This window comes from Microcebus murinus, chromosome 15 (assembly GCF_040939455.1).
Source record: "Microcebus murinus isolate Inina chromosome 15, M.murinus_Inina_mat1.0, whole genome shotgun sequence".
Taxonomy (NCBI): Eukaryota; Metazoa; Chordata; class Mammalia; order Primates; family Cheirogaleidae; genus Microcebus; species Microcebus murinus.
The window spans coordinates 29,153,101-29,180,947 of NC_134118.1; the positions used below are offsets into that span (position 1 = coordinate 29,153,101).

The following is a 27,847-nucleotide window of genomic DNA, read 5'->3' on the forward strand; positions in this document are numbered from 1 at the left end:
TTTTTTAAAATTTCTTGAGATTTTCTTTGTGTCCTAGGATATAATTGGCGATTTACAGCTGAAATCCTGAATAAACTTAAATAAATAGGGGAATTTTATTTTTACTTTTTCATCATAAGAAGCAGAGCAGGTAACTCAGTCCAGTAGCTTCACTGTGATAGTCAATCTCCTATGTTCATCCTTTCTTTCTCTAGCAATAGAAGCCTGTGATTCTCATTCTTATAGTCTTAAGGCTCTTACATGTCCAGGTATCTCTCAGTCTTCCAAGTATGAAGAAGGGTAAAGAATATGAGTCAAACAAAAAACAAAACAAAAACAAAAACCTAAAAACCACCACTACCACCACCAAAAACAACAGCAGCAAAGAAAAAACTCTTTCCTTGAAAAACCTTTCCCTTAATTTTTGTCTTTAGTTAAAGTTTATAATTCTCTTATATTTGCCATATTTATTATTAATGAAAACCTTGTCACAAGGCCACTGTACCCACAAGGGTTACAAATGCTGAATATACTAATCTAGACTTACTTGCAAACTTCAAAGGAAGGCTCTGTTTGCAAATGAGAGGTCATTCTTAATTAGGCTGCTAATTATGTATATCACTGCTATTATCTTCTGATGTATTTTGTTGCTTAGTGTTTGATTTGTTATACTAAATGGTAAGGTTAATTTCAAGTTTTTTACTTAACATTGAATTGTATAAGGACATTTTCCTTTTGTGGAGTTTTACAGCTCCACAAAATACTGTTAGTATTGGGATACAATGTTGTCAATTTGCATTGATTTCTCAAAAATTCTTATTTCATTTTGATTTTTTATTTGACAAAAGATTTATTTAGAAAAAGATTTTTGTTTCTTTGCATTATTTACTTGGGGTTATTCTTTTGTTATTTATTTTCCATTTTATTGCCTTGAGGTCAAAGACTGTGGTATGGAATAGTTCTACTTCCTGGACTAGTTAGGATATCCTTTGTGTTTAGGTACATAATCAGTTTTGTTACTGTTCCTTAGACAGAAAAGAAGAATTTTGAAATGCTCAATTTTTATATCAACATGGCATAAATTTCTCATAAGATAAAAATTGGGTGGTATAATTTATTTGTATTAAATTGCTTGCCTTTTTCAGTAAATGTGCCTCATAAATTTTATTGTTTTCTTTTCATGCAGAAATGTGTATTATCATTATGCTTTAATTGTATATTAATTCACTAAATTTCGCTTCTTTTTTGATCTAATATCTGGCTTTAAATTCCACCTTATCTGACTTGAGTATCTCCATCTCCAATTTCGTTTTGTATGCAATCATTTATTTTTAATTTACTATGACATTTATTTAAGACACATTTGAAAAGGTACAATAATGTACATACTGATTTTGCTTTCCGGTGGACATATGTAATGTGTTCAGTATTGGCAAAAAAAGTAGTGAAAACAGAAGTAAAGAACAAAGGACAGTATTGCCTTATTGCAATATAAAATCCCAGTATAGCATGATGCTAGATGATAGATATATAGAATGTAAACATACATTTTAAAGGCATATTTCACACACGCACACATACACACATGCACACACACTTTGCATGTATATTCCAATGAATAGAAAAATCTACTAATTTTCAATTAGTTTATAAAATTATCTATGCTAATTGTATGTAACAAAATAGTGGAAGCATTTGGTCCAAGAATTTTTATGAAAATTTTATAATAGTCTCTTTAAAAATGTCTTCATAATTTTATATGTATTTTATTCTAGTGTATAAATGTCTTTACTTTTGTTTGAAAGATTTATTTACTAAAATTAACTGTATTAAGAAAAATACCACTCATTTTACTGTGTTCAGAATCTTAGATTACACATTTACTACTAATGTAACATTGTGGCTCTGACCATCAGTGATTTAAATTCTGTAAAATATTCATTTGGTACATCCTCATTTTTCATGTTTTAAATGTTACTCTAACATTTATCTATATTATATTTTAATTTTGTAATATATTGGTTTGACACTATAATTCTCCAAAATATAGCACTTTGTTGAATAATGAACATTGTTATACAATGGACTATCTAGCATATAATATCTCAGTGCATTATGTTGTATAGTCAATCAAAAATTATTTCAGTTGTGTTTGTGTTTTTCAACAATGGATATAAATTACTTACTCTTTGGCAAAAGCAACCTCATATTTAAATGCATGTTTTGGAAATTGTTACCAGAATCTTCCAAGTTATCTATCTTAAAATTATATAGAAAGCATTTGAAAGTCATTGAAAAGAAAATGCTTTGTGAGATAATTGCAGGGTTTGAGATACACAAAGTGAAGTTATTTTGCTGTTTGTGTTCCTTCTAAATTTAAAGTATTTCTTTGGATTGGAAAAAAATATATGTTCTTGCTAATTCTATAGTGATCTAATATTGTGCAATTTTATTAAAATAACATAAAATGATTGTTGTATGACTTTATCAATGCAAAGACAGCCTACCTACTTTAAAGAAGTATGCATATTCTATGAAACGTGTGCCTAATCTGTGAACTGTATTTACATTTGGACACATAAAACTTATAAAGTAGTAGTCTCTATTATGTGTCTTCTATGTGTATAGAACAAATTCCTTGCCAATAAGTTTTCATATATTTCATAATATTTTTAAAATTATTTAACTATCACTCCTCCCAGCTTAAAAAATGTAGCACTAAATTTTAAAGATACAAATTTTAAATTTTAATAATGTCTATAATATTTTGTAATTATCCCACCTTACTAAGATTTGGATGAATTAATTGTAAGTGAAGAAGCCAACTACAGAACTATTCTTGAAGTTGTGTGCTTGAACTGAATCTATAGACTCACATAGTATATTGCAGATTAGCGTGCAAATCTTACAGAAAGCAAGCAGCCATATTTTAAAAATATGCTCTAAAGCAGCAGCTGCCCCAACCTTTTTTGGCACCATGGACTGGTTTCATGGTAGACAATTTTTCTATGGACTTGGGGGTGCAAGAGAGAATGATTTCAGGATGATTCAAGCACATTACATTTATTGTGCACTTTATTTCTATTATTCTTACATTGCAATATATAATGAAATAATTATACAACTCACCATAATGCAGAATCTAAAGCCGCCTCTGATCTGACAGGAGGTGGAGTTCAGGCGTTGATGTGATGGGGAGCGACTATAAATACAGGTGAAGCTTTGCTGCTCACTCACCTACTCACCTCCTGCTGTGACTCCTTGTTCCTAATAGGCCACTAACCAATACCAGTCCTTGGCCTGGGGGTTGGGGACCTCAGCTCTAAAGGACCTAAGATTTCTTGAGATAACTGTTAAGAGGAGAAAGGGAATTTAATTCTTTGATCCAGCCACCAATTTTCAGGGCCTTCAGGCACATACATGTCTAAAACATTCCTAAGAATTTTATTTTGTCTTCAGGAAGATAAGGAACCTTGCCCCAGAACCAATAGTAAATGTTCACATAATGTATGCTTTAATGTATGCTTAGTTCTCTACAAACTCATAGTATTTTTTTAAGTTTTGAATGTTTTTAATAATAAATTTTATGTTTTAAGGATAAAATAATATTTCTTAAAGTTATGACTGTGATGGCTAAATTTGAGTTACCTAATCATACTTTTAGAAGAAATTAACAGTCAGATTTTATTTACCTGGCCTGAAACTAAAAAAATATCAATTAATACTTCAATCGTTATTTTATTTCTCAGGCTAGTACCATGCTTAGGCTTTCCTTACATATTTGTTAAATAAATGAATGAATTTAATTAATGTACTGAATTTAAAAATTAAGGTGAGATAGTCACCATGTTATTTTCAAAGCCAGGTGGCATCTCTTCACTGTGTAACAATGTTGTAAATCCAAAGACATGATTTTTGTACTTTTAAACAAGCTATATGATACCTAAACCAACGATTCATTATACGTTTCAGATATATCTTGAGGCTTTGGCTAAAAGTGCTATGCAGTAGTTTTTTCTCTTTATTATATGATGCATTAAACTATTTTCTACTGACTTCAAATAAGTCTGTAATGATCACTTCAAAACCACTGCATCACAGTCCACCTTCTTTCTTTCCTTGTACAGATTTTTATCTTCTCTCTCGCTTTCTATCCCTAGTTCCCCTGAGGCATATTTTTCAATAAGGTCAAAAATAGAACTATTGATTGTGTCTGACAAGTGTCAAAAGTCTTTTCTATCAAAAAGAGAGAGAAGAGAACACCTAAGAGTCTGATCAAAGTTGGTGAGATAGACGGTGTCACATTAAAGAGGAAGATACATTATTTCATCACTTAGAACCCTTAAACTCCATAAGTGATTTGTCAAGTTATATTTATGTGAAACTTTCTTTATTCTGTGATTATTTTTAACTCATGTTATATCAAAGGACTTATATTTTTAATATCATCAATGAGTAAACACACAATACCTTGAAGTCTATTTCAAGTGAGTAAGGAGTCAGTGAATTTGGTTGTAGATATACATAGATATACATCTAAATCTTTCTTATAAAATGTGAAGCTTTTCTTTTCTTTTCTTTTTTTCCCCTTATTTTCTTTTTTTTTTGGACAGAGTCTAGCTCTGTCACCTGGGCTACAGTACAGTGACGTCATTATAGCTCATAGCAACCTCCAACTCCTGGGCTCCAGTGATTCTCCTACCTCAGCCTCTGAAGTAGCTGGAACTACAGGTGCTTGCCACATCACTCAGACATTTTTTTCTATTGTTAATTGAGACAAAGTCTCGCTCTTGCTCAGGGTGGCCTTGAACTCTTAATCTCATGCAATCCTCCTTCCACCACCACTCAGAGTACTAGGGTTACAAAATATGAAGCTCTTTAATCCGTATAATTGAGTTGAGAATTATGTTGGGACATTATTAGGAAAATTTATTATTTTACCACTGCTATTATTGTAAAAAATCTTATTTTTAAAATATAATTACACCTCCATGTAAAGACTTAATAATATATGAAAATTCATATATACAAAACATGTACATTTAAAATCTAAAATACATGTCAATATTTTTGCAGCAAAGTTTTCTACAAGATTCTTTAGTTAAAAGGTATAGGTCCTAATACATTGTAGTATTTGGCATTTAAATTTTAGTTGAACAATTATGTTCAAAATATTCAATGGATGAAATGTTTAAATTTTAGTAATGAGGCTAATTTTGAATATATATCTTTTACTCAGGATTAGTTAGCATATGTTTAGCATCAAATATCACAGACTTCTTTTGAGCATGAGGTAGATTGTTTCAAGAGAATAATGCTTTCACTCTAATAATTAGAAAAAGCCAGATAACCAACAATATCATCGTTTTATAAACCCATCAGGGATTTGAGGTTGTGAAAAAAATCTTAATGAGCTAAAACCCTTGAAATGACAAGTCCTTTCTAGTAGAGAATAGACCTACAACTGCTTTCAATCTTGGTAGAGAAGATGAAGGAGGAGGAATCACCAGGGTAAGGAGAAACAAGCTGAAATTAAAATAATATTATTATTAGTAGTAATAATAATACCAATGATAATAATAATGCTCAAGTATTGTGTGACATGATAGTTTAGAATGATGAAAGCCTCTAGTCCAAGCAAGTGTGCATCTACCTGACAGCCCTTTGCAAAGACTTCCCTGAAAGACCAGAGGTATGGAACAGAGTAGGAGAGTAGAGAGAGAGAACTTCCCTGAGGCACTTTAAGCCCACTAGAGGCTAAGAATAGGGACGGATGTTTGAGAAGAACAAAACTGAGGCATTCTGGTTTTTCAGTAACTTGAAGGCCACAGCTGATGACTGTTGAACACTGAAAGGATGACAGCAGATCAGTGATGATAAACCCATGACAGGTAAACATTCTGATCCCTGGCAAATAGGACACATGGTTGTTTCTGGCTGTGCCAGAGCAGACGAACTGAGAAAGATGTCCCTGAGGGGCATGATGATTTTCCAGAGTGTGAAGCACTTCAGGCTGAAGATGGGGACAGGATGGGAAAGTTGAGAAGAATTTTCCTAAGACTTCTTAAGCTTTCATTAAATACTGGACTGCAGCCCTTCAAAGGATAGGCTCAGGGCAGCAAGACAGAAAGAGGGAGTACCTGAATGTCATGAAGTGAGGAACAGGAGTTGACAGCAAATAGAATTCCTCAAGAACTCGAATAGCTAAAAACTAGATCACCAATGGTTTAGAGTGTTGGCAACTGATCTGAAAAGCAAAAAGATATTCCTTGAGTGTCCTTTTTACTAAGATCCAGACCTAAGTCCTTCTGAAAAGAATGTGCCGCAACAACTGAATTCATTCTAACCAAAGTAATAGGCTATCTCAGAACTATCTCAATGACATATGAATTGACTCAGAAACTCACATTATTGTCCTGATAAGAAAAATGAGTTTACCATTTTATGAAGTAAATATTATTTATCTCATTCTATCATTAATACTTTCAAATTATGAGATTTGCAAAAAAGTCATAAAATGTAACTTATCATCAAGAGACAAAACAATTAACAGAAGCAAATGTAGAAATGGATCAGATGTCATATTTATCAGATAAAGAATTTAAAGTACTTATAATAAGAGTGCTAAAAATATAACAGAAAAAGAAACAACTTGAGTGGACAAATGAAGAATTAAAGCACAGAATGCCAACTACTTTTTAAAAATCTAAATGCAAATGTTACAAAAAACATTTCAGTGTGCAATTATCAGAAATATGGGTGCAGGAAAGAGAGAATCAATGAAATTGAATCCTGATAAATAATACTCATGTAAACAAATACATGGAGAAAAAATAGAATACTAATAACCATAAATAATGCATGTGAAACCTGTGGGACAATAAGAACTGTTCTAACATATGTAAAATGCAGTCCAAGATGGAGGAAAAAAAGAAATTAAGCAAGAAAAAAACTGAAGACATAATTGCCAAGATTTTCAAAGTTTGGTAAAATACATTTACCCGTAGAATCAAGAAGCTCAGCAAACCCTATGTAGAGAACAAAAGAAGCCACACTCAGATATGTTAAAGTAAAACTAAAGAACATCAAAGACACAGAAAGAATTTATAAAAAGTGTGTGGTAAACTGATGAATAGCTCACCAAAGATATTCCTTTCTAAGTCGTTATATGGCAAAAGGAACTTTGCAGATGTGATTAAGTGGGAAATATGGAACAGGAAGATTTTTCTGGATTAGCCAAGTGTGCCCAACATAATCACAAAGGCCCTTGTGAGGGAAAAAGGGAGAGAGAAGAGTGAGAGCCATTCTGCAAACCCCTGTCTCTTGATTGTTTAGTCCATTTACCTTGAAAGTATTATAATTAGTGATAAGAAATGATAAGCTTCCTTGTTTTACTATTGTTTTCTATATTATATTATTTGTTCCCCAATTTCCTTCATTATTGTCTTATTTTGTGTTCAGCTGATGTTTACGGTGTACTATGTTGATTTCTGTCTCGGTTTCTTTTATGTGTATTTTTGGATGTTGTCTTGGTGGTTCTCCTGATGAATATAATTAACCTCTTAAATATGTAACAATTCATTTGAATTAATATTACCATAGCCTTAATTGTATACTGAAACATTATCCTCACAATGCCATTCCTCCCCCTTTATGTTGTTTTGACAAATTAATCTTTATACATTATTTGAACATTAACATAGAATTAAAATATGGGGTTTTGCTTCTTCTTAAATCATATAGAGAAACAAAAGAACTACCATCTCCAAATGCAATAATTCTGGCTTTGTATTTATCTATGTAGTTACCTTTACAAGTGGTTTTATTTCATATGGCTGTGCTTAATTCTCCAATGTTTTTTCATTTTCTTTTTTTGTTTTTCATTTTTAATTATTATGGGCATGCAATAGGTATATATATATATCTATGAGTTGCATGTGATGTTTTGATACAGGCATACAATGTGCAATTATTAAGTTAGGGCAATTAGAGTACCCAACACCTCAAGCATTTATCATTTCTCTCTGTCAGGAACATTCCAATTCCACTTTTTTAGTTATTTTAAGTATACTACAACTTATTGTTGATTATAATCACTCTGTTGTGCAATGATGTATTGTTCATTCTATTAAATTATCTGTATTTTGGGCCCACTAGCCATCCCCACCTTATCATCCCCCCACTCCCTGCTAGCCTGTCCAGCTTCTGGTAACCATTATTCCACTCTCTGTCTTTATGAATTCCATTGTTTTAATTTTTAGCTTTCACGTATGAGTGAGAATATGTAAAATTTGTCTTTCTGTTGCTGGCTTATTTCACTTAACATAATTTCCTCCAGTTCCATCCATGTTGTTGCAAATGACAGGATTTCATTCTTTTTTCCATTATCTATCTATATATACAACATTTCCTTTATCCATTCATCTATTGATGAACACTTTGGTTGATTCTATATCTTGGTGATTGTGAAGTGCTGTGATAAATATGAAAGTGCAGATATCTCTTCAGTATAGAGATTGCCTTATTTTGAATACATGCCTAGTGGTGGAATTGCTGGATCATCTGGTAGTACTATTTTTCGATTTTTGAGTAACATCCATACTGTTCTCCATATTAGCTGTACTAATTTATATCCCCACCTATAGTGCACAAGGGTTCTGCTTTCTCTACATTCTCATCAGCATTCATTACAGCTGAATTTTTGATAACAGCCATTTTAACTGGGATGACATAATATCTCATAGTAGTTTTGATTCACATTCTCTGATGATTAGTGATGTTGACCATTTTTAATATACCTGTTGGCCATTTGTATGTCTTCTTTTAAGAAATGTGTATTCAGATCTTTTGCCAGTTTTTAATTAGGTCATTCAATTTTTTCCTATTGAGTGAACCCTTTAGATATTATGTTTTTTAATTCCATGTCAAATGGGTAGTTTGCAAATATTTTATCTCATCCTGCTGGTTGTCTTTTCACTTTTTTGGTTATTTAGAATATCTTTCTATTTTTTGCTGTCCTCTTCAATTTATTTCATCAGTGTTTTATAGCTTTCTTTATAAAGGCCTTTCACATATTTACTTATGTTTATCCCAAGGTATTTTATTTTACTTGTAGCTATTCTAAATGGGATTACTTTCTTGATTTCTTTTTTAATGTTGTTTATTGTTGGCATATAGAAATGCTACTGATTATTCTATGTAGATTTTGTATCCTGCAACTTTACCTAATTCGTTCATCAATTTTAATAGTTTTTCAGTGGACTCTTTATGTTATTCTCCATATAAAACCATATTGTCTGCAAACAAGGATAATTTGACTTCTTCCTCTCCAGTCTGGATACTCTATTTATTTCTATTATCAAATTGCTCTAGCTAGGACTTCTAGTACTGTTACTAACAGTGATGAAAGTGGGCATTTTTGTCTTGTTTCAGATCTTAGAGAAAAGGCTTTCAGTGTTTCCCTATTCAATAGGATACTTACTAGCTGTGGTTCTGTCATATATATCTTTCATTGTGTTCAAATATGTTCCTTTTATATCTTTTGATAAATTTTATCATTAACAAATGTTGAATTTTATCAAATTCATTTTTAGCATCAATTTAATATATCATATGGATTTTATCCTTAATTTTGTTGATATAATGTATCACATTTATTTATTTCTGTATGTGGAACCATCCTTGAATCCCTTTAATGAATCCCAATTGTTCATGGTAAGTGATCTTTTTAATGCATTGTTGAATTTGGTTTGCTAGTATTTTGTTTAAGTTTTTTGCAGCTATGTACATCAGAGATATTGGCCTGTAGTTTTCTTTTTGTGGTTGTTGTTGTTTTTAGAGTTTTTAAATTTCTATCACAAAAATCTCCTTTTACTGCTTCTTGGAGGACTGGACTAACAGCATCAAACTCCCAAAGCTTTTATCTGGGACTGTCTTAATTTTTCTTTCATCTTCAAAAGATGGTTTTACCTGATATAAAATTCTTGGGTGACATTATTTTTGTTACAGCACTTTATATTTATCATTCCACTGCGTTCTTGTCTCTATGGTTTCTGCTTGGAAATCAGCTGTTATTCTTACAGAAAGTTTCTTTTACAGGACAAGTCCTTTCTCTCTTACTGCTTTCAAAATTCTACCTTCAACTGTCAAAAGCTTGATTTTAATATGGATCAGTGCAGATATCTTTGTGTCCTTCTTGGAGTTCATTGAATGTATACCTTCATGTATTTTATTAAATGTAGCAAGAATTTAGTTATTATTTTATCAGATATTATCTTTTCTTTTTCTCTCTTGTCTTCTTCTGAGACTACCATTATACCTATATTGTATGGGTGATGGTGTTCCATAGGTCTTGTGAGAGTTTTTCATTTTTCCCCATTTCTTTGTATTTTTTTGCTCATCAAACTGAATAGTTCTATTGACATCTTCATATTTTCTGATTTTTTTCTTCTGATTGCTAAAAAATGTTGTTAAAGGCCTCTAGTGATTTTTAAAATTTCATTTATTGTACTTTTCAGAACTACAGTCTCTGGAAACATGAACTCACATCTTTAACACCACTGTGAAGCTGGGGAAGGGGGAGGATAAGGGGAAGTAAAAATACAGCAATATTTTTCTACTATTTTTAAGTTGCCTTTTTCATGATTCAGCATTCTCTTGGCTTATATAAATATTTGACTATTTTCTGTACCTATTCCAAAGCTGATTCTGACAGTTTATGCTTGATTTTTTTTTTTTTTTTTTTTTTGGTATACCTGCAAAGGCACAGTTCCATGTAGCTACCTACCACACTGTTATAGATGAAATTATTTTGTACACAGCTTTAAAATGAACCTTTCTGATTTACTATTTTCCTCATGTTAGTGCTTGTCCAATAACTCAGAATGACACCTTATTTCCTGCTAAATGAAGCTAAATTCTCTGAACTTGCAATGCAAATTGCTGTACTTTGCCCTTATATAAATAACAAAAATAAACTCTTCTTGTACAGTCCTTCTCATTACACAATCATTTTCATGCCTGAGTTATGAAGTGTGTCAGCCAGCTTAATGAGCCTGAGTTCAAGCTTGATGAGATTCAGCTAAAGGTTATCAAGAAGAAAACTTGCTAAAACCATTGGCTGAAAACCTTAAAACAGAATTGAATCTTGTCTTTATTATTAAAAATTTAAATAAAGAAAAGTATTATAAAGAAAAAATATATCTATATTTTAAAATAGCTTCTTATATTTACAAATATTTCTAATATGATTTCAAGATTTAAATGCTATAATTCAATGAGATTATACATTTTAATTCAATGTAATTTCTGCTTCCTTTTCCAACTTACTATATGGAAATATACTTTTTATATTTATTCTAAGCAGATAAGAAGAGTTTATTTTTTAAATGAATCCTCTTCATTATTTAATGTTTATAAACTTTATATGTGCCAATATATAAAATGGTAGCATTTAGTACAATATAGTAATTAAATTATGTCATCATTACCTTTAACATTCATTAAGTGGTGTGACTAATGGTACTGGTTAAAACTAAGAAAGTGGTATACTATTCTCATTGCCATTCTGTTTTCTTGTAACTACATCTTCTAAATATATTTTTCTGCTACTAATTGCTCCCTTAGTTGAGGACAGAAGCCACAAATAGATATTTTAAATTATCAATTAATAAGCTGATGAAAATTAGCTTTGTCTTAAATCTGTTCCATCACTTATATAACCAATAAAAAGAAACTTAAGGTCAAGGATAACCTATTCCCTATAGAGAAGAGTTTCAAATAAAGATAATGCTTATTCACAAGAATGCAACCATTAAATTATTAAAAAGATTTTATAACCAAAGTACTAAGACAAAGTGGAAATCAAAGACAATTATTTTGATATGCTATTTTTCTTCAGGATGCCATATTTTTATAAGCGATCTATTATTTAATAATTTATTATTTTTCATCATTTTAAATTTTACTTTTCCAAATTCCCAGTACTTTAATCAACCATTATACACAAAACATGACAATGTACACCAATATTTATGATATGTTTTCTCATGTAATATTTCTCATAGGAAAATGTTTTTATCTAATTTATGGGATTCTAAAAGAATCATTTTTGCCAAATATATATTTATACCTTTATGTATAATTTAAAAAATGGTATATGTATATATATATCTTTTAAAAATGTTTTATAACATGGTGTAATTTGATGATGCATTTTGATAATTTTCATATATAATATCAACTGGTATATCAAGCATTCATTTATTCACTTATCAAAGCTCACTAGAGACTCCTAATCCCTGAGAATACAGTTTTTGAACAAACAGACAACACCTTTGTTCTCTTGGAAGACACGCTTATTGAACATAGATACTAACTAAATATTCAAAATATTAGTAGTTCTACAATCAAAATTTTGTTTAGGTGTTATGCAGGAAAACACAGAGTGTTATGAAAGTGCATTGGTATTGATGGATGGTGGTGGTGAAGGAGACCTAATTTAGTTGGTGCAAGGAGAGGTAAAAAGGAAAGGTGTAAAGGAAGATGAGAAGACATATAAGGTGAAATCTCTATGATGAGTGAGAGATGAAAAATTTGAGCATATTGGTAGAAAGATGAGCTGATTTCAGAGGAATCACCATATTAGAATATTTCAAAGTTCAGGAATTATGCAATAGGTAGGGCAACTGGTGGGGCTGAAGTGTGGACCAGACACCAAAATGTACAGCAGACATATGAACAGAAAGGGAGATCTGAATTTTTTTTCTTCTAAGTTTATCATTGCCTACTTCTGCAGAATTACCTCTTTGGGGAGAAAGGAAAATCCTTAGCTGACTTGGGAAAAAGGGATGAAGAGGAAGGCATAGTCAAGGACATCTTTAGCTCAAGGTTCTTTTCCTTCAGAATTTTGTAGTGCTTTATAGCCTTGCTTTACCTGATACTGTTGAGAAGTCAGAAGCAATATTAATACCTAATCAAGTTTGTGAGCCTGAGCATTTTATTTTTCTTTCTGGATGGAAACTTGTAGAAAATTATCTTTGTCTTCAATATTTTTAAATTTCACAATGTGTCATAGTATGTATCTATTCTAATTCATTTACTGGGCACTGGGTGAACTTTCTCAATTTGGCAATTCATGTCCTTCAGTTCTTGGAAATGTTTTAATAATTTTATTAATTATTTCCTACCATCTGTTTTTCTCTCCTCTCCATCTGGACCTTCTATTATTTGGACTTTGGAATTCTGGAGGTGATATCTATGTTGTTTTATTAATATATATTTTCTCCCATGTGTCCTCATTCTTTTCTATTTACTTATTTTCTGTAAGACTTTCTTAACTTTATTATCTGGGCTTTTCACTGAAGTTTTTGTTTTACTATCAGGTCTTTAGGTTTCCAAAAGCTCTTGTTTGTTTTCATAAAGTTGTTTCTTGTTTTTATTCATAGATTGGCTATTTTGTCTTATTTCTGTTATGATATAAATTACAGGTTTGGGTTTATTACTAGAGTATTTTTTCCTCGGGGATAACCTCATTTCTCATTGTTTTTATCTATTTGTTTATTTTGGTCTTATCTTTCAAGTCAGAGAGTTTACTCACATGTACAGTTAATGTTGGCTTCTTGTGGTCGATTAAGAGAGATGTACCAAAGATCTCAGTTGGAATTTCTGAGCACTGGGTAAGGATTTTCAACTATAATCTTCTCTCTGGGTGACCTGGGTGAAGCATTTGTAGGGAACTCCCAATTTTACATTAAACACTCTTTAGAAAGAGAAGAGTCTTTGAATCATCTGCCTAACGGCTATCATTTTGACTTTCACCATTCTTATCGGGTGCTGGGGTGGAACACACTGCAGAAGAGAGCTACTCTTCATTGTATTGATTCAGCATTCAGTATTTTTTGGATGCTGTATGGTCTAAGTCCCGAGTGAATAAAATTTCCAGACTTCTACCAGGGTTGCACAGGCAAGGAGATCTGGTAATTTATTGACTTCTCAAATAATTTTCACCAGGCTTCCATAGTTTAGTAACCACTGTCATTTTCATTTCCTTAGCTACTTAGTATTGCTAATTTATGTACTTTTTTGAGGGAACTGTGCATAAATAAGGTTTTCTGCTTTCTGAACCAAGCAACTGATTCTGTTCTCACCTATGCTTACATATTTCCAATATTTTGTCGTTTACTCCACTTCTCTTCATCCTTGTAGATAACGTTTAAAATATTTTAGTGGCCTTGAGGGGTTAAGAAGAGAGTAAAATGATATTTAAGTCTTCAATATGCCTAGAAGTTCATTTAAGAGGAAAATGTATCATTGGCAGTATATATGCACACATATACATATTGAGACTATGTATTATGTGCACATGTAAATATATGTAAAATAATCTTCATTGTTTTCCAAATTTCACAATTTCCCAAAGTCATAACTATTAGGAAATTCATCTGCATTTCAATAAAGGAAGCTATGTGCTGGGTAAAAGTGGTTGCTTTTTGGTTTGTCTTTAATAAAAGGATGAGGGGAGTGTTTTTAAGTCTACATATTTCTCATAAAACTATTTGTAAAGGATGTGCAGATTCGTCCTATTGATTACCATTGGAAACATTGAGAGCCCTAGAAAGAAAATCTATTAATCAGGGCTAAATGGATAAAAGTTTATAATGGGAAAAGTAAAAAATCCCTAAGTCAGAAGCAATGGAAACAGATGAAGAACAAGAGGCAGAATTTGATATCCAGCAGCTTAAAATATGTCCTTATCTTTTCTAGAAGAGCTTCATGAACCATCCTGCCCAATCTTTAGTTACCTCAGTCTGGTGATTAAAGAGATGTCTCTGGTTATGCAGTCTGATATGTCCATCAGAATATTTATTGCAATATCAATAGTTAAGAAAAGGCAAAAAGTTTTGGCCCCAATACAGAGAATAAATTGGAAATGAAATCCTCTGTGAACCAAAATTGAAAGTAATAACTGGTCTCCAAGCTTTATTTCTTTTTTTATTTGTATACAATCATATAAATTTTTAATTATATCAATAAATTTATTTATACAAAAAATGTATAAATATGTATAAATTTAAGTGTAATTTTGTTACACTGATATACTGCATCATGGTGGAGTCAGCAGGGCTTTTAGTGTCTCTACTACCTTGGAATTCTCATCCTTCTCTTTACTGACCCTTTGCAAATGCCTTGTAAACCCAGAGCTCTTGTGCCAAAGAGAATCATTAAGCAGAAACTGGAAGAATTCTCACTTTCATTACTTTAGAAGTTTACAATGTAGGCACGGAATACAGTCATGAGATCCAAAATTAAATTGCTAGTCATATTTTGTTTAAAAGTATTTTTTACATAAAGATTATTTTCTGTAATATCATCAATATGCACCCTACTCTTGTATTATCAAGGATTAAGTAGAGTTTGTTGCCTACCCTGGGAACCTATCGTTTTTAGTACTGTTTCTATGAGCATTAAATAGCACGTGAACTTTGGATTATAACTTCTTTGCCAATTGCCTACTTTTTTGTTGTTTATTAGTATGAAATAAAATAATAATAACAGCAACAATTATATTTGATGTTAATAATGGCTAACATTAATGTTGCACTTATTGACTGAAAGGCATTATTTAAATTTCTTTGCATGCATTAATTTATCACTGTAATATAAATTAGGTTGCTATCTCCATTTTACAGATGAGAAAATTAGAGGGAAAAGAAAGCAATAAACAAATTCTAAGATTACACAGCTAGTGACTGATGGAATCCAGTTTCATTCAGGCGATAGGACACCAGGTCCAATTTTCCTAACCATGAGGGATCATATGAGTTTTTTTAAAAGTTGCCAGTTCTTTAATGACTAACAGGAAAGGCATTCGTATTTCCCTTGAAAAACTTTTCCAAAGTCCAAGTTGCTATATTTCCAATTCTTTTTTGTATACATTCTTTCTTCTCTTCCATTGCATTCATTCATACGTTCACCTATAATTTTATATACAGGAGTGTCAAATTAAGATTCCTAGACCTTCTACTAAGCCCAACTTTTATGTTTCCAATCGCCATAATACATAATTCCTATATATTCCACCTGAACCATAAAAATCAATGGGAACAATACTCAAGCAGAATAATGTAAATGTTAATTGTTCAAATACATATAAGTCTAAAGGTTTGAGCCTGGCTCCATCACTCACCAATTGTGTGATCTAGGACATGTTAAGTAACCATTTGGAGCTAATTTCTTTTTTACCTGTAAAACAGGAAACAAATAGCACTTATATAATTGTTACAAAAATCAAATGAAGTAAAATGCTTAGGAAAATGCTTTAGTTGGTATGTCTAAATGATAATTATTAGTATTACAAGGGAAACGTGGTTTGGAGGTTTGTTTTCTTACTCTTTCTACTTCAGAGGTACCACTCCAAGACACAAATACATAGAAAGAATGATTTTGGTGCTTTTTATGTAATTTAAAATATATAGAGTAAGCAATAACTCAAAAACAAACTAAGAAGAGATATAGTAGGTTCTGCGAGTGTTCCTTCATTGGGTCAACTGTAAGGACTGGCTTAGCAATGTAGGGAATTATCACTGTAAACCACATACCAGGACAAAATAAAAATGATAAAGGAGTTGAGATTTAGTGGATAAAGATTATTGCTTTTCTGTCTTCCTATGCTCTTCTTTTTTAACCCATTTCCAACCCTCAAAATACTAACCATTTTTTTTAAAACTCCTGATCAAATCTTACTTTTGTTAGGAAGTTTCATTACGTTCTCTCAATAAATGTCTCCCTTCTCCAAAATTTCATATCATTCTGTCTCTCTCATGTGAAGACTTTTTTAACCTATGAAATATTGATACTTTAATTATCTTATATCATTACTAAAATATAAGGCTCTTCGGGGCCTAAGCACATGTCATGTATCTTACTGTCTTTTTCAGTGCCTAGGCGAGTACCATTCAGTAGAGACGTCTATGGCATACGCTGTACACACTCCAAAAGAGAAGGTAGACAGAGGAAAAAGACACGGACAGTCACCAAGTCAGAAACACCATAAAACAACCATCCAATGTGCTCCTGTGGTTCTGCAGCCTGAAACGGATAATCAGAGAAACCTCTGGCAAAGAGCAGCAATGCAAGATATTTTGGCAGAGTAGGGACAGAAAGGTGCCAGACCATGTCATGCTAAGTATACACCTAACCTGCTGTGTATGCTTACCAATGGTGTAAAATACATAATACAATAATAATGTTAGTATCTAAGCAAATTATACAGGACATAAAATTTTGTATAGAGAAGACTATCGTATGCAAACTAAAATAGCTATGAAATATAATTTTTAATGAATTGTATTGTTTTATTTTATAACTTGTAGAGAATTTATCAGTAGCTTGAATGTGACCAAAAGCCAGGGATAGGAAGAACACCACAATCCAAATATCCAGAAGTCTAAGAAAACAATTTAATTAACCAATAAAATTAACAGTACAATCTTTGAAAATAACTTTAAAGCCTTCAGCTTTGGTTAAGCGATGAGTTAAAAATATGGACTTCATTTTGGGGGTGAGTAAAGATTCCAAACATGCAGAATTTGTAAATATGGAACAACTTAAAAAAAATGGTTCTTATAAAAGGAAAAAATAATTAACATAGAGATGGGGGCAAAACAAAATTGTTATAACGTTCCAGAATAGAGATAAATCAGTAAGATCTAAAGACTCAGAGATCATAATGGGCTATGAGCTAACTGGGTTTTTTAAATACATATTATACATATATTCAAAAATTATAATATGATAATCATTATCATTATCATTATTATTGTTATAATTAGTTTTCAGATATTTTAATTATATTTTCACTAATTTTACAGCTTAATTTTCAGACATATGAGAAAGGCAGGTAGCTATCAAAGACTATGAATAATAGGATGATAAATAGTATCTAAAAAAAAGACTACAGATCTCGGTAATCTTCAAAACAGGGACTTCCTACTAGACTGAATTATGTGCCTGTCTTTTATGGTGGTGTCTTAATACTTTTGAGGTAGTGTCCTGTTATTTCCCCCGCTTAGCTTTTGTCCAATTCAAGCAGCAGATTAACTCCCTGACATTAGCCCCAGGGAAAGGATACAAGCACAGACAGCTGAAAAACCTTTAATTATTCCAAACAGGTAAAGCAGACAAATTGAAAGAATTCAGGTGTTAAGATTTTGGAGTAATTAGTTATGAAATGGATTTAAGCCACAACTGTTGGAGGTGAGGGGTTGAAGGAAATGAGTTTATAAAAGTAGAGAGAGTACTTTGCATCCTAAGTTTTGTTTTAAAATATCCAAGGAACTCAAGTGATCATGTCACTCAGAACCAGCGTTGTATCAATAATGAGTCCAGCATTCTGAACCTGAGGACAACGTATTTACCTCTCATGCCTTGCTAGTGCTCAAAACTCTAACATTGGCCCAAACCTTCAAAAGAAGGGGGGAAAAGCCTCAAACGTGACTGAGATTAAATTAAACTCTAAATACTTACCATGGAAGAATGGTGTTTCAGGTATGGTAATAAGTTAATTCTTAGAAAATAAAATCCTCTTTTGTTTTTTTCCTTTTTTGCAAATAGTAGATGTTCAAGATTCTGCAAAGAAATTAATGAACTTATCAGTACTTTAAGTCAACTACAGAGGTTTCTCGTGGAGGAAGGGGAGAATTTGTTAATCATTGACTCGGTTTAATTTTTGCCAAGGCTAAGAAATCAGTTTTGCTGGAGCTGTCTTATACTGGTTTATGAGAGCTGACTATTCATATCTCTTCTTAAATTCAGGCTTTGTAATGTCTTATTTGTAATGTTGGGGGTATTTTACACCAGAGAAACTACAAAATGTTACAAACAGTGCCTTTCGTCACACATTGATCACCACATTGCTGGTTACGAACCAGGCCCATTTTAAGGACCTTTCCAATAATCTGATATAACAACTATTAATAGATATGGCTCTTACACAACTGTGAGGTTGTTTCTAATGCAACAGGTGTAAAGAAAAGATGGAGTAAATATAACTAGTCACATTTCAAAAAATTATAATTTTGAAGGGAAAAATAAAACATCATTTAATCCAGTGATGTGGAAATCTTGAGTCCTTCTCATTTCCCTTAGTGGATGCCAGGGGACTAGCCATGGTACTCCCATCCCTGCTTTAACCTGAATGGCGACACTTTGATTTACATTGTATTGGGCTTTTGCATTAGATTTTCTCTAAACAATAATTTCTCAGTTTAAACTATGCATACACACACACAACACACACACACACACATACACACACACAAACCCTCACACACTCCTACCTACATCATCTATAGTAGTACTTAGAATTGTGACTCAGGGATGTATTTTCCATTTATTAAGTATATGGCAATTTTAAAGTCATTTCAAAGCCAGGTGCAGAAGCATGCACCAGCTAGTCAAGAGGCTGAGGTATAGGAGGATCACTTGGTCCCAAAAGTTTGAGACCTGCCAGTTCAACATAGTGAGACCCCATTTCTAAAATAAATAAATAAATAAAGTCACTTTCAGTTATTTATATTTTACATCAAATTTTATGAAAGTAAATATTTTCCAATCAAAAATATCAACAAATTGTTTTGTGGATATTGACAAACCAATTCTAAAGTTTGTGTGTAGGGACAAAAGATCCAGAATAGTCAACACAGAATTGAAGAACAAAGTTGAAAGAATGGAATTACTTGACTTTAAGATTGACTATAAAGCTACAGTAATCAAGAGAGTGTTGTACTGGAAAAAGAGAAAAAAGACTGACAGAAAAGAGTGAAGAGCCTAGATGGAAACAGACCCACACAATCAAGGTCAATTTATTTCTGACAAAAAAGCAGAGGTAATTTAATGGAGAAAGGATATTCTTTTCAATAAATGGCCCCAAAACACCATGCAAAAAAAAAAAAAAGAATAGAAAAGAAAATGAATCTAGACAAAGCCCTTACATCCATCACAAATATTAACTCAAAATGGATCACAGACCTAAATCCAAAATGCAAGGCTATAAAAATACTAGAATATAGCATGGGAGAACATATCAATGACCTTGGTTTTGGTGATGAAATTTTAGTTACGACACCAAATACAATCCAAACACATTATATGAAAGGAAAAATTGATTAGTTGGACTTCATTAAAATTAAAAACTTCTCTGTAGAAGACACTGTCAGGAGATTGATAACACAACTATAGATTGGGAGAAAATATTTACAAAAGGCATATCTGATAAAGGACTGATACACAAACATACAGACTTAAAATTTTACAAATTTTTCTACAAAAGAAAAAAAATGGGAAAAGATCTGAACAGATACCTCACCAAAGATGATATACAAATGGAAAATAAGCATCTGAAAATATGCTCAACCTCATATGTCATTAGGAAATTTCCAAATTGAAACACCAAAAGAGCACTACTACTTACTGAAATAGTAAAAGTCCAAAACATTGGTGACATTAAAAGGCGGTTGGGATGTGCAGCAACAAGAACTCTCATTCATTTTAGGAAATTGCAATTAAAACACCAAAATATCAGTACTATTAAATTGAACAGTAAAAGTTGAAAATACTGCTGACACTAAAAGCTGGTTAGGATGTGCAGCAACGAGAACTCTCATTCATCACTTGTGGGAATGCAAAAATGGTACAGCCACTTTGTTTTTTGTTTTGTTTTGTTTTGTTTTGTTTTGTTTAGCGCATTATGGGGGTACACGTGTTAAGGTTACATATATCGCCCATGCCCCCTCTCCCCCTTCCAGTCAGAGCTTCCAGCGTGTCCATCCCCCAAACGTTGCACATCTTACTGGTTGTGCCACTTTGAAAGACAGTTTGGCAGTTTCTTACAAAACTAAATATGCTCTTACCATCTGATCTAACAATAGTACCCTTTGATACTTATTAATACCTAAATGAGTTGAAAACTTATTTCTACACAAAAACATGTACATGAGCTTTATTTTCCATGCCCAAATTTGGAGGCAGCCAAGATAATCTTCAATAGGTAAATAAATAAATAAACTGGTTATCCATACAATGGGGTATTTATTTAAAAAAGAAATAAACTATGAAGCCACAGATAGACATAAAGGAATCTTTCATGTATATTGCTACATGAAAGAAGTCGATTTTAAAAGGCTACATACTGTATAATTCCAACTTTATAGCAGTCTAGAAAAGGCAAAATTATGGAAATATTACAAAGGATCAGTGTTTACCAGGGGCTCAGGGGGAACAGAGGGAATGATGAGTAAGATGAACAGAGTGAGCCCTGATGTAAACTACTTGGGCTCACAAGGCCGTGGCAGAGTTGATTCATGGACTATAACAAAGGGAATACACTGCACCAGAGCAGGATGTTAGTGGTGGAGAAAGCTGTGCCTTTGTGGGGGGAGGGACTATATGAAAACTCTATTTTCTACTCAATTCGTCTGTGAACGTAAATTGCTCTGAAAATAGTCCATTAATTTAAAAAAGTAAATATCAATGCATTCAAAGCATACTCTCATAAAGAAAAAAATAATTTTTCAAAATAAATTAAGTATATTTTTCTTCTATGCTTAATTTTCAAATCTTATGTTTCTTTATGAAAAAACAATAGTTTTGTTGCTTGATTTTTACTTTTTTAGTTAATAGACTATCTTGGGTCAATTTTGCTCCAAAAAATCTGGAAAAAATGAAGTATATGTTAAAGAAATAATTTCCTAAAGTTAATTTTATAATTAAAACTTAAAAATATAAAGCAATAATCTTCTAGCAGTCACATTTATCTCTATAATTACAGTAGAAATTACTGTGTCCTCATTTTTCTTTCAATTTTATATTAGCCACATGGCAGTCTTGATTCTAACAATCAGCATAATAATTTAACAGCTTAGCTGGCCAAATCTAACCTTCTATTATAATGTTTGACCTTCGCTTAAAGATTGTTTAATATGCTGTTTAATAAAAATGTCTAACTTATCTGAGGATAATCTATTTACTAGTTTAAATATTAATAAGAAATAAAATGTTTTTAAAGGGTTGAGTTTATTCCAAAGCCTGAAATATTTTAAGTCTCAGATATGATTCAGCATATGTCTTTAATCTCATGGCATAGATTTATATAAAATAAAATACTATTTTTATTTATGCTAATTGATTTATTTTCTTATTAATTATATGGATCAGCATGGTTTATAGAGGGAGTAACAGCTAACTATTGAGCAAAAAAAATACCTTTTTCATAATTTCACTCAAGTATCTTACTGAATTAAAACACTTGAGAACAAATATTTTGCTTCTACTAATCACAAGTCTTAGTTATATAATAAAAGAAGGCCTTAAATTCCATATATTCACATATGGTCTCTCTGTCTTTCTGTCTATCTACTGACATATCTATAGTGTCAAGATATTCAATAGCTACCAAGGGAAACTATATAGAGTAAGATTTTTGTGACTTTTAACCAATTTCTATCATCTAACTAAAATATTTTTATTTTTAGGAAAATACGTAACCATAAGTACTACTGTGAGTAAATTTTCAGTGGGATAGAGATGTTAAGGTATTAAGAGAATTCATGGCTTACCAATGGGACTTGGAAAGGGTAAAATAAATGATAAAGAAAATCTTTGTGAACGTCACTGTCAAGGTCACAAGTTGAGGTTGGAAAGAGTTTTGAAATTGTATCTTAGACTCCTTCTGTGTTCTACTGTCAAGATTCTCATAATTCTGTTGAGAACACTAAATAAGAAATAATTGTTGCCATTTTAGTTACTGATCTCAAATCATCTAACTTTTAGAAATGACATAAAAAATCATCTCCACTGGCAAACATTCACTAGCATTAAACTGAAACTATAATTTGGATGGATGCAATTTACCTGGATCCATGGCTATTTTTGTACTTATCTTTTTCATATTTGCCTATTCTTAAAAAGAAAAAAAAATCCTATTGCAAAATTACATGGAGGTGCTTGCAGAAGTCCAATGGATTCTCTAAAATAAGATAGAAAAAAAGGTTCCAAATTCACTGAACTACAGATTATGTGACCATTCAAAAGGATTGTTATTCAATAGTGGCACACTGGCAAACTTTTCATTGAGCATCCTTGTTTTGACTGGCTTCTCAAAGTAGCAGCAGGAAATAGACGTCCCAATCATTAAAAGTCATGAAAAGATACTGTGCTCAATCTTCTGTGGGCATTCCAGTATTTACTTGAACTGCCCCTTGCCATGAATTTTGTGAGGTCTGAATGCATTTTGTTGCAATTTACAGTGTGCAACAGGAAATTGTACTTTAGATTTACTGAAGAGTTTCACAATTTTTCAGTGTGTGGGTAGGAAAATGTCACTAAAATATTATACTTAATTCTAAATCAAACTATGTAATTATATAAATGTGAGCCTTTATTTTCTTTTTTCTTTCTCTTTTATTTTGCTGAGAGAAATGTTCTTGAAAATTTTAGGAGTATTTTTTGAGAACACACATTTCATCAGTCCTCTAAAGGAATTTCAAATGAATAAATAGAAACTAGAATTGTCAAATTTTTATTTATTTATTTATTTTTATTCCAATGACTTTAACTCAATATATTCTATGTGCCAAATCTGTCAAAAATGATAATTCTTAATAATAATAATAACTACATATTTAAGCCACATATTCTGTGCCAGGCACTTTCAATGCGTCAACCCTTATAATCCTCTCAACAGCAGTATATTATAATTGTTATTATTTTTATTTCCATTTTATTTATTCATGTAAGTAATACTTATTGAGTTGCTACTATGTTCTAGTTTAGATAGGAAAACTTGAGGCTCAGTCATTTTAATTAACTTGCCTAAAATTGCATTTGTAGTAGAAATAACGATAAAAGATTCTAATTTTAAAGACCATATTGTAACTATTAGCATAAAACAAAAACAAACAATATCAAAGTCTTAGGAAAAATGAGCAATTTGAAAAATCTTGGTTAAAATTCTGTTGTACTTTGTATAATTTAGGGTATTTCTAGAGTATGTAAATATTATTCAAATTAGAGAATGAGTATATGATTATTTAATGCAAGGGAACTATAAATATTAGACATTCTAGAGTAAGCTTACTAAATATAATTACCAGACATTAACTTTCATTAGAACTGTGCTTTGCCAAGCATTATTAAATTAAAGTATTATTTATATGAGAGCAAATCTAGAGATAATTTGTTAGTTATCTCTTATTTTGCCACTAGGATAGCAGGCCCAAAGAGATTACAGCCTGACCAAGGTAAGACAAGTCTATAATGGAAAAGCAAAGACTGAATCCTGTTCTATGACCCAAAATCTGTTGCTCTTTTTAACAAATCAAAGTGAGTATAATCCTTATACTTTATACTTTAACATAATACATTTTTATGAGATAGCACCTCAAATAACTTGACACTTTAAATACAATGATATGTTTATGTTCCATAGTAAAAATTAAAAATAATTAGCTCATCAAAATCTGGCTCTTCCCTCCCTCTGCTATATTATTGGTTTAAAATCTAGTGTCTGTCTTTATTCCATGCTGCTCATATCAGCCATCTGAACTCCTACACACTCTTCAAACACAACCTCAACTGTTACATGCTATGTTGTCTGTGAGGTCTTACCTGACCTCAGTCTCCTTTATGCCTTTAAGTGTGCCCCTAAATCTTAGCCTGTCTACTTGAGCATGTCAAGTTCTATCTTAGGCCTTTTCTAAGCCATTTGAAGAAAGTCTCATTGACTGTTCTTTTTATGCATCCTGTAGCAACTAATATGACATCTTGCATATAAAAATAATTACATATTACTGAAGTTTATTTCAGTTTATATCTACTCTCTGTTAAGTACCTGTCTGATATATTAGATATGTATATATAGATATAAATATAAATATAAACATAGATATATATTCCTTGAAGAGAATTTCATTCATGACTGAGAATATGGAAAGAACCATCTTTAGAATAAAGAATGTAGAATTGTTTTGTTTTATTACTTGGTGTCTTTAATCTTTTAATGTTTTATCTTTATTGTAAATCTGAGGAATTTTTGTAATTCTCTGCAGGAATAGAAAGTATAAAATGATATACTTGTTAAATATATATCCCTTTTTTGGGAAAAAAATGATATTTTATGAAGCTATAAGATACCAGGATATAAATTCTTGATTAAAATGCATTTAGTATGTTATCTGACTGAATGTACTTAAAAAAAAATCTTTGACATGTTGATCAGATTAAATTGATTTAATTTCAGCTGAAACTTAAGTTCAGCATTAGTCATGGATAATTACTGTCAGAAAGGGTATGTTCTAGCTATTCATTTACATAATATGATCTTTCTTTTGGATTGCATATGAATTAATTAAATTTCCTTTAATTGTAGCAGCCACATGCAACACACAGCTTCTAGCTAGTGTAGAGTAGTTCATTAACTTCTAAAAAATGGCCAGTATCCTAATACAAATCTCTGAACCGGAGTAGAGGCTTTAAGAAGAAGGATTAAAGGAGAAAATCTGGGAAATAGTCACTAAACACGATATGCTACATATGACCACATGTTATAGTGAAGCATTCCTCCCTAAGAAGGAAAATTGCACTGATTCAGAAAGCTGCTTCAATTTGTGACCAAAATTGTGACTTAAAATTATCAGGCTCTCTTAATAAATTTTGGCTCATTTTTTGATAATGAAAAAATAAAGCACTCTCTTGATAAATGTAACTAATCATTTGATAGGAAGAAAATATGTAAAATTAACAAAGTATAACTATGTTAGTGAAATTCCTGTGTTATATTTGTAGCCCCATTTCGGACTCTAATAAACATTAGATCGATAATTTGCCTAAGTACTGGTATAAGAATAGGGAAATATTTTTCCACTTTGAAATGATTGTTTTATAGTCATAACTGACATAATTTTGGACTTTCTTTTAGCACATTTGTTAAAATGAAAATGTTAGACAAATTAATTTAACAGTTTACTTGAGCAAAGAACAATTCATGAATCTGTAACACTTAGATTCAGAGAGCTCTGCCCAGCAGTGTGAGCAGTGAGCTTTTGAAGGCCAGACACAAAAGCAGAGGAATGACAAGATTGGTGACAGCTATGCTACTACCTTATTTGGGCCTGGTGTGATGAGGTATTTGCCTTATTTGGGCATAGTCTGATCAGTCGGCTGCTTGTGATTGGCTGAAACTCAACTGTTTACAATAGGCTGAAACCTGGCTATTTGTTACAAAAAAATATACTCCTAAATTCAGTTTTGGTTTACTAAGTTCAGTTGCAGTTTATTACTTAGAACTCAAAGTACTGAAACAATCTCCAGCTAATGGACTTCTCCTTATTTAATTTAACATAGTGAGCATTAAAAAGCAATAACATAAAAGTATAAAAACTTGCCAAATATCGTATCAACCCAGCTAATTAATTGTGTTAATTTTTCCATTTCTTTTCCTTGTATATTCCAAAAAGTTGCAATATTTAATTGGTTTTATTATAGCATTAATTCCTCATCTTTTTTACTTAGGAGCATTTCATAATTATTTACCTAGTCCTTTTCTTAGTATTATATCTATTTTAATTATAAAGTAGGGTTTCATTAAGGCAGAGGCCCTAAAGTGTGATCCTGGAAACAGCAGTTACCACTATCACCCAGGAACTTGTTAGAAATATAAATTTTGTACTATACTGCAGATTTACTGAATCACAATCTCTAGGGTGAGATGGAGGAAAAATTTTTGTTTTAACAACTTCTCTAGACTATTTTTATGCATGCCAAAGTTCAAGAACTATTACATTAAATAAATAGTCTAAAATTTATTAAAATATTTGAATGAGCTAACAATATTTAAAATAATACTACATTGGAAAGCTTTGTTCATTAAATTATTTTTTTTCATTTTTTGTTGCTTTCTTAACAATTGGAATATAGTATCAAATAGTGCAAATATTTTAAAATTGCTTTTTAGTAGATTTGTTCTAACTTCCACTGCTATCAGAACATGTAAATTAGTTTTTTGAAAAAAATTATGCTATTGAAAGTGTTGCCCTTTTCTCTATAATTTTAATTTTGCCTCTTTAAGTTCTATTTGGAAATACATGCATAAATATAAAAATAAAATTAATGTATGAACGTCATTTAAAACATTTAATTGATTATTTAAATGTTTTTATTCATATTTATGTTTTTTTTGTTTGTTTGTTTATGAGACAGAGTCTCGCTTTGTTGCCCAGGCTAGAGTGAGTGCCATGGTGTCAGCCTAGCTCACAGCAACCTCAGTCTCCTGGATCAAGCAATCCTACTGCCTCAGTCTCCCAAGTAGCTGGGACTACAGGCATGTGCTACCATGCCCAGCTAATTTTTTCTATATATATGTTAGTTGGCCAATTAATTTATTTCTATTTTATAGTAGAGGCAGGTTCTCGCTCTTGCTCAGGCTGGCTGACCTCGAGCAATCCGCCCACCTAGGCCTCCCAGAGTGCTAGGATTACAGGCATGAGCCACTGCGCGGCCAAGTTTTTGAAGTAATAATAACTAACACTTAACAGTAACACTTTTAACAGTTAAAACTAATTAGTTTTGCATATACCAAGCCCTTTAATCTTGATGAGCCTATGAAAATATATTACTGTTATTCCTATCTTACATATGAAGCAACTGAGTTACAAATGGGTTAGGTACACACTCTTGGTGCCGAAGCTTACAACTGGTAGAGCTATGATTTAAACTCAGGGTCAGATTCCATGTTCTTAATCATTTTGATGCCATGATGTAGAGAGCTGATCTAAAACGAACAAGCTGAAAATATACACTAAGTACCCAAGAAAAT

The 27,847-nt window shown here is 31.7% G+C and overlaps 1 protein-coding gene across 4 annotated transcripts in view; it reads left to right on the forward strand.

The window, feature by feature from the left end:
- FSTL5 (follistatin like 5) overlaps positions 1 to 27,847 on the forward strand; it is a 696,991-nt gene that overhangs the window by 207,224 nt on the left and 461,920 nt on the right. The gene's annotated exons all lie outside the window — the stretch shown is intronic.